The sequence below is a fragment of the Rhynchophorus ferrugineus genome, unplaced genomic scaffold (assembly GCF_030347505.1).
Source record: "Rhynchophorus ferrugineus isolate W39M unplaced genomic scaffold, kcgeb_rfMv2 rfM3, whole genome shotgun sequence".
Taxonomy (NCBI): domain Eukaryota; kingdom Metazoa; phylum Arthropoda; class Insecta; order Coleoptera; family Curculionidae; genus Rhynchophorus; species Rhynchophorus ferrugineus.
Window position 1 is genome coordinate 65309192 of NW_027472582.1, and position 10477 is coordinate 65319668.

A 10477-nucleotide genomic window follows, 5' to 3' on the forward strand; every position below is an offset into this window, starting at 1 on the left:
GGACACGGTAACAAAACTTACAGTCAGCAGGCAGGCTCGAAGTGATCAAGTGGCCATGCGAGAAATGACAGTGGCTCAATCTCAGTTGACTCAAAATTAGGGCATGGTGACGAAGCGAAGAAATGCGAAGAGAGGAGAAAAAAAGCAACTCTAACCTCAAAGAGCCTCTTGTGGTTGATTCCTGGGCCCAATGACGTGTTCTTTGTGAACCAAGAAACGAATGAGGTAAGGTCAGTATGGATAGAAATATTTGTGATGGTGATGGGAGAGGAGGCTGCCGCTTTAGCCGCACTATCCGTTATTCATTTAAAAATATGGAACGCCTCAGGATTTTGCGTGTCGTCTTTGCACATGGGCCATGCTAATCTTCTCTGTATAGTTCCAATTTTAGTATAGGTCACGCCGAAGCGACTACTATTGCATTATTACTAGTGACTGAGGACTAGCTTACAATTTATTTGTGTTTACATTAGCTTAGATCTAGGAGGACCCATCCATCCTAACTTATCCCCTAGACCAATAATGTTTTTCTATTAACACTGCAGTTTTTCTGGTTAGATTATTTTGAGTCGGTGTCCTTTTCCGCTCTGATCCAAGAGTTGCGATACTTCGATGTTGACATCAGAATAGAGATTCTCGTTATGTCGCGTTGCGATTTTTTCATTTCATATGTGAGAGTAAGTATCTGAAGGTTTCGGTATAATTCGTCCCAAGGCACTTTTTTAAAAATAATTTTGTTATAATCAGTAGCTGCTTCGTTTAATCCACATGGTTGCTAACATGCGTATTTTTGACTCAACTATCCTGTAAAAATAGTAAAACGCACAGTTGAATAACGTTTAATAAATTAAGTGTATTTTTGTTCCAAGAAAGAAACATATTGCAAAGAGGCAACCAGCCAGTATAGTTTCAAGACGGGTTATTTATTCACATAAAACATCAGTCTAATGTAACTATTTACTGTTACAAGTATCTTGAATTCTATCTAAAGCATAACTTACGTAATGTAATATCGAGGAAATTTAGGCCTCATTTGTTTTTTTTATTTTGTATATCCGAGCCCTAATAATTTGATTTTTTTGTGTGGACGTAATGTGGCTGATTTAGTCTTACAAGTGTGCATGAAGTCAGTATAAGTTTTTAAAAGATCGAATGCCATAAAATGAAATTCCATCATGGTTAAGTCACGAAAATCCAATATCAAATATCTGATTGTTTGTATATCAAATAGTTCGATAGGCTATACTTTACTAGGCTATTCGAATAATTTAATTATATTAAGTTTCCAGAGCGTGGTATGTGAGTTATAGCAATTAGAAGTGATGTATTAACTAAATATTTTAGTTTAAGAATTTATAGGAGGACCTGATATGTCAAAGCATGTCTAAATATAAATTTTTTAAAGTACTTGGTGAAGTATTCGAATTGTACATTCTAATAAGACTGCAAAGCTCTTATTAAAATAAATTTTAGAACTAAAATTTTTGCATTTAATTTTACCAAATATTACAAGGAAATTTGTTACAGTAAATTATATTTATGTATATTTTTGTGTTGTAGTTACTATTAATTATGAGAAATGAATATTTTGGTGGGCTTATGAAATACATTTGCAACTCCATTTCTAAATTACCATCAGATATCAAGGTTTTTCAGTTGATTTGTCATCGATTGATTGATTGATTTTTTTAAAATAATTATTGCACATCTTATTTCAATAAAACTATTCGCATGATGACCATTGTGGGTATTATTGGATACTTTTTAGAGTTCTGACCTGCATTCATTAATTTTTTTGCCAGGTGTTATATTAGTAACGTTTTTACTTAATGTTCAATTTTACTTCAATATTATATAATATATCATGACGAGTGTCTTTGGAATACTTACTGGATTGTGGACAAGTTTAGGCTATTTGTCTTGATAAATCGCAGTTCAATTTTTTATTTAACTTTTCTTTCTGTTGGTGCGAAAAGTGCGCTAAAATATTCAAATGTTGGAATGCGGAAATGATGGCTAGAAAACGGCAGTGACTTCAATGTTTTGTATCGCCTCTGATAGTTGTTTTAATTAAAATGGTGAATTATAAAGTGTTGTGGCTCAGATCCCACTCTAAGCTGCAAGTCCACTCCAGATAAATCCTATTTGATAAAAACTAGAACTTAAAAAACAACAACAAAATTAGTTAAATTATATTTATCTTTTTTGGGTTTATGAAACATTTAGTTATAATATGTGTGCTTAGTAAAACTAATAAATAATTTGTAACAGTTAAAAGGTTGAAAGTTTATTGTTAATTATGTCCATCTTCCTCTGCCAGATGTCAGCAAAAAGAGTACGTTTTTTACAAGCCTTTTCCGGTGACCACTAATAAAAAATGTGTCCATTACGACTAACGGATGTAAGATTACGCGGTCGATGGTCCTACATTTGGCCTTTTTATTGTCGGATAGATGCGTAGGGTCCAGGTCCCCCCAGTTCGTATAGAGACTGAATCTAAATCTGACCATAAAATAAATATATGTGGAAAAATTAGTCTCGAAGAAATTGATTTATTCACAGGCTACGCGGTAATGTGAACTGGCCGGCGCTTTCGGACCCTTCGTTTCCACTGGATTTCGTAAATGGGTGTCATATGTTATATGGGCATGGCAAAAATATTTTGTTGATAACGGTAGATGGATATATGAAGCTGTTATTATGTTAGTATTTTATATGAGAACTAAACCAAAAATTTGTAAATCCACCAAATTGTAGTTCCTTCATTTCATTTACCTATTTTCATTATTCACTTATTTATGCTATACGTATAATCAGCTTTGAAAATTGTGGTAATTTTGTAGGCTTATTAAATAGTTTTGCATCTGCATCTTAAAATTACATCCATTAAATTTTTCAGTAAAATTTTTATTAACAAATTTTTTGATATACACTTAACTTTGTTGATCCTGCTAGCATTGGTTACCCTTTAGACTGTATGGGCTTGCTTATTTCTAATATTTTTAGACGTTTTATGGCTAATATGTCTGATATATTTTCTTCCATTATTCCATTGGATGGTAAATATTGACGTCGCTCTCTTTTTACATCTCTTTGATTGATATGACGGAATTTTAAAATTCTTTTTTCCATTTATACTAAAATCTTTGTAGCCACAATTGTAATTTAATAACAAATTAATTTTTCAGGATCTAACTTATTATTTTTATTATTATATTTTATTAATATATTATTACCAGTCGTTGCTTAAAGTTTGCCTCTACAGTGACATAAAACTAGGTACTTGTATAGGAAGACCCATTGGTCCTCCTGTAGTCTTTAATAAAATAAAATAAAATTTAATAGCGATTTTCAGTATATTTACCATTTAGTAGTCTTCACTACATAACTACACAAGATAACACGGCTTGCTTGTCTTGAATGTGCGTCTTAGTTCAGTGTTATCCAAGAGTTGAAGCACTTCAGTGTTTCCTCAGTTCTTGTTGCGAAACTCATAATTTCCTCTATGACATTTGGAACCTGCGTAAGCACTTATCTCTATAGTATTTGGGAGCATATACAATAATATTTATTACTATATTCTGAAATAATTGTGTTATATTGATTCTACTTCCCGTAGTTTTAGTATTAGTTTGTACATCATATCATTATGTACGGATAATTTAGATAAATTTTTTTGCAAACTTTTTGTTTATTTTCCTTTTATTCGTATATTGTTATTCCTATTATATAACTTATATAATTATCATAAGCTAACATTTTTGTGATATATTTGATTATATGTAGACTCAAAGAAGTTGAACATAATAATTTTTATTGTAATAATTGTTTATATTATAGTTGCTTCAAGACTTTTGTGTTATTTAGCGACTTTAGTGTATATTTATTTAATTAGGCTCTGATAAAATAAATATGCTATACATGCACAAATTGTAATATATATAATTATGTATATATATATATATATATATATATATATATATATATATATATATGTATACAACGCAGTAAAACTACGATATAAAAGCAGATATGAAATAATAATATAAAAATATAGTTCATCTCACTTAATACAGATTAAATATATATATTATACCATATATTCAGGCAAAAATTTTACATATATTTTATATATTTATAACTTATAGGTTTATCCAAAAACAGAATTAAGAATGGGATAATTTGGATTAAACATAATATTGTAAATCGTTTTCTATGTCATTTAGAGTGACTTTTTCGGAGTTTGTTCTCTCATTACCTTCTAGGCGCATATGAGAGTGTGTACAGAAAATTGATACTTTTCCCTTCCTTCTAATAAGAAGTTTCTAGAGAGTATTTTATTTTAGTTACGTTTCATTTCGAGGTTATGCCAAAACTCGACTTGTTGCTTTCATATTCAAATTATGTTTCTTCGATAGTCTTCCAAAACGGATTCGGGAAACGCTCCTCTACGCATACTAAAAATTTAATAACATTTTCCATGTGACTTTATCAAGGCAATAAGCCGTAAAGTAAGACTTCTTCCGGCAAATGTAAACAGCGGTAGTTGGTTATGGCTCAATAATATCATAAACAAACACGCAGAGCTGACAAATCCATAAGAATCGGGCGATATATAGGTTGTAAATCCGGAGCGCAAACGGCATTATGTAATCTGCGGGGGTATCGCCCCCGGGGAGCTCACCCTCGCCACCGTCGACTTATCAGATCTATCTCTTCTGCCGAGCGCTCATTCTCTCCCTCCTCCTCCACCACCGCCACGCTAATACATGTCATTGTCCACATGTCATTTTTTTTTAAATGCGCCGATCCTATCTACGGCGGGGCGAAATTAAAAACAAACTCCAAGCCGATAGGCACGCCGTTGGTGCGTTAAAATCGATAATGCCGTCCGAGATCGCAGCGGTTTTTCCAATTTAAACTTTGGCAAATTAGGGGTATTCCATTCAAGAAATAACGCGATATGTTCAAAGAATAAACTCACTGGTAAAAATAAACACAATTTTTACTTCCTATTATAAATTGTTCTCTGCCATTGTCTTGTATAGCAGTTACAGTTATCAATAAGATTGGTCTGTAAATTAATTTTAAAGGATTTTCTTCAATATGCAATATGTGCAAAAGAAAAAGAAGAATATATATATATATATATATAGGGAACAACTAAAGGTCAGTATAGAATTAATATACTTTAGCTGTATGAAATTGTATTATACAATGTGAAAACTTTATGTGCATGTGTGTTACTGCTCAGAATATACATGAAAGTTTGATTAAAATATATGAGGAATGAAAAATATATGAAAATAATACAAACTGTTTTTTAGATATGCAAATGTATTAAGGGGAATTCAGTGATCAAATCTAATTTTATCAAGAAGTATGCATAGAGGTAGTAACAGAACAAACTAATAAGAAATGCAGTAATATCTAAATGACTTATATATATATGATAATGAATACTTACATATATGATATATATATATATATATATATATATATATATATATATATATATATATATATATATATATATATTAATCACCAGTGATCTGAATTGATGACGTCAAAACGAGTTTTTAATTTATTTTGACTCTCACATATAACACACACAACGTTAATTATACAGCCACAATAATTTATAACTTAGAGTTGTTTTATTATATTTACATTGAACTTTTGTCCACGCTAGTATAGGTAGAATCCTAGACGCGTTTTTTTATATAGTGGTATTCACCGGACGCCTAATTCATCCAATTAACATTTGTATATCTGAGTAATATATCCCTCGATGCAATGTTTCCTCGTAAAGTCATTTAGATATTACTGCATTTCTTATTAGTTTGTTCTGTTACTACCTCTGTGCATACTTCTTGATAAAATTAGATTTGATCACTGAATTCCCCTTAATACATTTGCATATCTAAAAAACAGTTTGTATTATTTTCATATATTTTTCATTCCTCATATATTTTAACCAAACTTTCATGTATATTCTGAACAGTAACACACATGCACATAAAGTTTTCACACTGTATAATACAATTTCATACAGCTAAAGCATATTAATTCTATAGTGACCTTTAGTTGTTCCCTATTTCACTACCTTGTTTTGTTTATTGTTATCATTTTAATCATAAACCAACATTCATAAAATTCCAGTCACTATCACTTTCAGAATTATTACTTAAATGAATAATTAAGCTCTTTTCTTCCATTCCATCAAAAACTTGCTCGGGATTCTACCATCTGTCAATTCCTTCTTCAATGTGTCTGATCGAGCCCATTTAAACCGAAGATATTATTGTTGACAACGCTACCTTCCATAAATCCAGATGGTTCCGGTTTGATATCCTTCTCAACCTGAACGTCTATTGTAATAATTCTTTGCAATACTCCATATCAACTCAATTGGATTAAATAAGCAGTGATAAGGAGGAAGATGTAAAACCGCGTTGCCATAACGTTCAGCAATCTGATCTACCATGTATCTTTTCTCAAGCTTATTTCTATAAAAATAAATATTTTATTTGTATTTACCGAGTAACAATTTGAATTTTCTTTAATGTTCACTTATCAAAACTGATTTTATGTACTTTAAGTCGTTCCTTAATTGCAGCCTTTGTTAAGGTAACTTGTTGAGATCTTCTCCATCAGTGTACTATGATATGATGAATTGTCTATAACAATAACTGATGGTTCCTCCAAGTATTGAAAGCTGATTTTCAAACCACTGCAGAAACAAGTTATTTTTTATTTCTCCATGGTAGTCACCCTTGGACTTAGAGGAAAACACTAATTCTACACCAGGAATAAAACCATTCCTGTTTCCAGCATGAGTTCGCAATGAATTATTAATAAATATACTAAAAACTAATCGATATTTACCAACGATTACCTTTTTCCATGAACTTTTATTGTCAATATTTATTGTCATCTTCATATGAGTGTACCATTCTGAAATATCCATGTTTCACTAAATATAAAAATTGATATAATAATTCTTCCTTGATTTGGTTATATGTTTTTAATAATTGTATTTTTTAAAAAGCAATCTCTGGAAGTTCCAGTAAACCCCTTCGTGGGTTATCTTTACACCACTTAAATCTTATATTACCTAATAGTGTTTGAAGGGATGTTCTACATCCCTCAAATTGCTGCATATCTTTCAGATTTTTATGGATACTTTCCAGACTAACAATTTTCTCTAAAATAATTGTATTAAATTATGTTTCGATTGAAAAAACTACTTACTGTTTTTATACATTTCGTATATTTGATCTCTGATACTGCTAACATCAAGCTGATGAGCGGTTTCTTTTTGGTGAATTTAAGGTTATATATTTTTTTGTTTTTTTTAGATGTTTGTAACTTATATAATTATAGATGTGTATAAATTAAGAATTTTTTGTTGCAGGTTTAAGCGAAAAAATGTTGTATTGATTTAATTTGCCGAATATTTATATGAGAAAGAAAAATTATATTGAACATTGAGCACCAACACCGTTTAGAAGCTTAATTTAGTATAAATATATTCATCTATGGGTTAACACATATACCATAAACCATCAAAATTATAACTATGCCCGTTGAGTAACTTTCTAGAAAGTTATTACCAAATAAACATCTATATGTCGTATATGTTCTTCGTATCAACCCTTTCAGAAGTCCTTTGTAAAATAGTTGCCAATTATAATGACGAATGATTTTTTTAAAGACAAATGTATCTTTCTTGAACTTTTATCTTTCTTTTAATAAAACATTTAAATAAAAAATCAGTATATTTAAATAATACATTTTTTATCTTTTATCGTTTATATCCATTTTTATAAAATGTGTTTAATTCGCGAAAAAAAAGCAAACAATGGCATCATTATCCGAAGAAAATTATTATCTAACAAAACGCTCTTTTCAATTATTAAAATTCGGTTAAACTCATCACTATCGCGTCTCGTCCTGGACCGCAAACACAATGCCGCGAAGATAATCACGTGCACCCAATAGCTTTGATTCCAGCCAGACCGAGTTATTTCAGATCCGCCCGAGTGCATCGATCTCCTCAATGCAGGATGCAGTGCTTTTGATGAAAGCCCCGTTACTTATTTTCGTTGTGTCTCAAAGCCTCTACCCCATCCTGGTCGTTCTCGCTGCAGTTATCTGTAATCTCTGCTCAAATTAGCCGGTGCTTTCATCTTTTTGCGTTTCAATCTTTGTACAGTTTCTGTTTCTCCACGTTCATTATGCAGTATTACATTTTTCAGTTGCGTTCTTCTGCTTTTGCATTATATATATATATATATATATATATATATATATATATATATATATATATATATATATAAATATATGTATGTATATAGTTTATCCAAAGTTATATTATACATACGTCATCTAAATTTGTGGCAACGTCACAATGTTGGTATCAACCGTATCAACTATGAGTTTTAGTTCAGCTTCTTTCAAAATTCTAATATAAATAAAATAATTGAACAAAAATGTTATCAAATATAATTAATTTTAACATTATATTATATCTAATACATATATTATTGAATGATTTAATACTGCTATTAAGAACACAGATATAATAGATTGTAGGTTAGATTTTTTTTATATATATTTTAAAGTCTCCTTATACCATCTATGTGTTTACCTGTACAGGACCTACAGTTTAACGTGGGCTCCGAACCACGGTCCTCGGCATTAAGCCTACCGACTGGCGAGTGACCAACTTTAGAAATCATCCCAGAAGACATCCGGTCTTACCCAGTCTGGTTACTGGCATGACTGGGATCATTTTCCTTATCGGATTTTACACTATTACATTCACAAATTTTAAACAATCACAAACATAAATTTACGACCATGTCCCAGCAGGATTCGAATCCGCGGCTATCGCAATAGTAAGAGGACCGTCCCGTAGCCTTTACTACTGCGCCACCAAGCCGGCTCTAGGTTAGATTTGTTTGTTTATTTTGAACTTTTTCCAACACCACCCATGAGGTAGAGTTTCTAAGCACGTTTTCTTGTGTAGTGGTATGCCCCTGGAGGCTTAATGCACCTAATTAACAATTGTATATCTGAGAAACGTATTTTGCTTTCATTCGAGAGCATATTCACCTTTTTACGTTTAGTTCTTGTTTCCTTCTATGGCGTGTTTACTTGTCAAGTCCATCTTAGTATCACTGTATATATTATTTCTTCTGCTACTATCTGTCGTGCCATTCTTCATAAAATTAATCACTGAATTATATCTAATGCATTTACAATATCTCATGTTTAATTTTGAAAAATTAAAGTCATATCTGTGCACACTAATCTTTCACGCCCTACTATACCATTTTCTACAGTTATATTCAATTTTTCAGCATTGCACAGCATTATTACATATTCTGAAAGTTACCTTCAGCCACTTTCACTTTCCGACTTACTGTCCAATTCAATCAATAAACTATTAAATTCTAGTCTGTCTGAAACATATTCACAATATCACAATTTATCTATTACTTCCTCTGTATGGCTTATCGAGGACATCCAAACCGAAGGTGTTATGGTTGAAAATGCTTCCTTCCGCATATCCAAACAGTTTTTGATGGAATATCATTCTCGACCAGCAATATATCTGCAAATAAATATTAATAAATATAATGACCAACAAAACTTAATCAAATGCTATTGTAACTTTTTTCCATCAATTTTTGTTATCCTTACACTTTATGTTACTGTCTTGCCAAAAATGTCACAATGAACCATTTTTAAATATATAAGTTTCATCAAGATACACAATTTCAAATAGTTTATCTTCCTTGGTCTTATTTTATGTTATTAAATATTGAATTATTTTCAAGGCAATGTCTGGAAGTTCCATTAAACCTCCCTGAGGGTTATCCTTACACCATTTAAACCCTATGCCCTGTAAGATTATATTCAAGGATGTCTTATGTCCCTCAAAAAGCTGCATGTCCTTAACTTTTTTATGTGCACTTTCCAGAGAGACAATTTCCTCTAAAATAATTTTATTAAATTATGCTTATATCGATAAAATAGTTTGTGTACATACTGTTCTTATACATTTCGTATATGTGGTCTTGAATATAGCCAATATCAAGATGGTCAAGATTCGTCACCCACTTTGTATGTAGACGGGTTTTCTTGGGTGAATCTGACGTAATATTCTTGATTTTGTAAGCGATGTCATTCACAGTACCCATACTAGTATTTAGCGCGGCAGCGACGCGCTAAAAGTCTTTTTCAATAAAATCGTAGCGACTTATATTATCTAATATCAATAATTACCTCTCTAACGGAAATTATAGGCAATAATGGAGCTCCATTATCTCGTTCCTTTTCGAAATATTTTATTAAAACCGCAATCAATTTACGACCCCGACTCTCTATGGTTTTCGGCATTTTCAAACCAAGTAATATGATATATTATGCAGCGACTTTTATTATCAAAATAATCAAAGGGCTAAAA

The 10477-nt window shown here is 31.3% G+C and overlaps 1 non-coding gene across 1 annotated transcript; it reads right to left on the bottom strand.

The window, feature by feature from the left end:
• Window positions 1-308: 308 nt before the first annotated feature.
• LOC143194500 (U6 spliceosomal RNA) lies at window positions 309-412 on the bottom strand. The gene has a single exon (XR_013005341.1). It is a non-coding gene; the product is annotated as a U6 spliceosomal RNA (small nuclear RNA).
• Window positions 413-10477: the final 10065 nt, after the last annotated feature.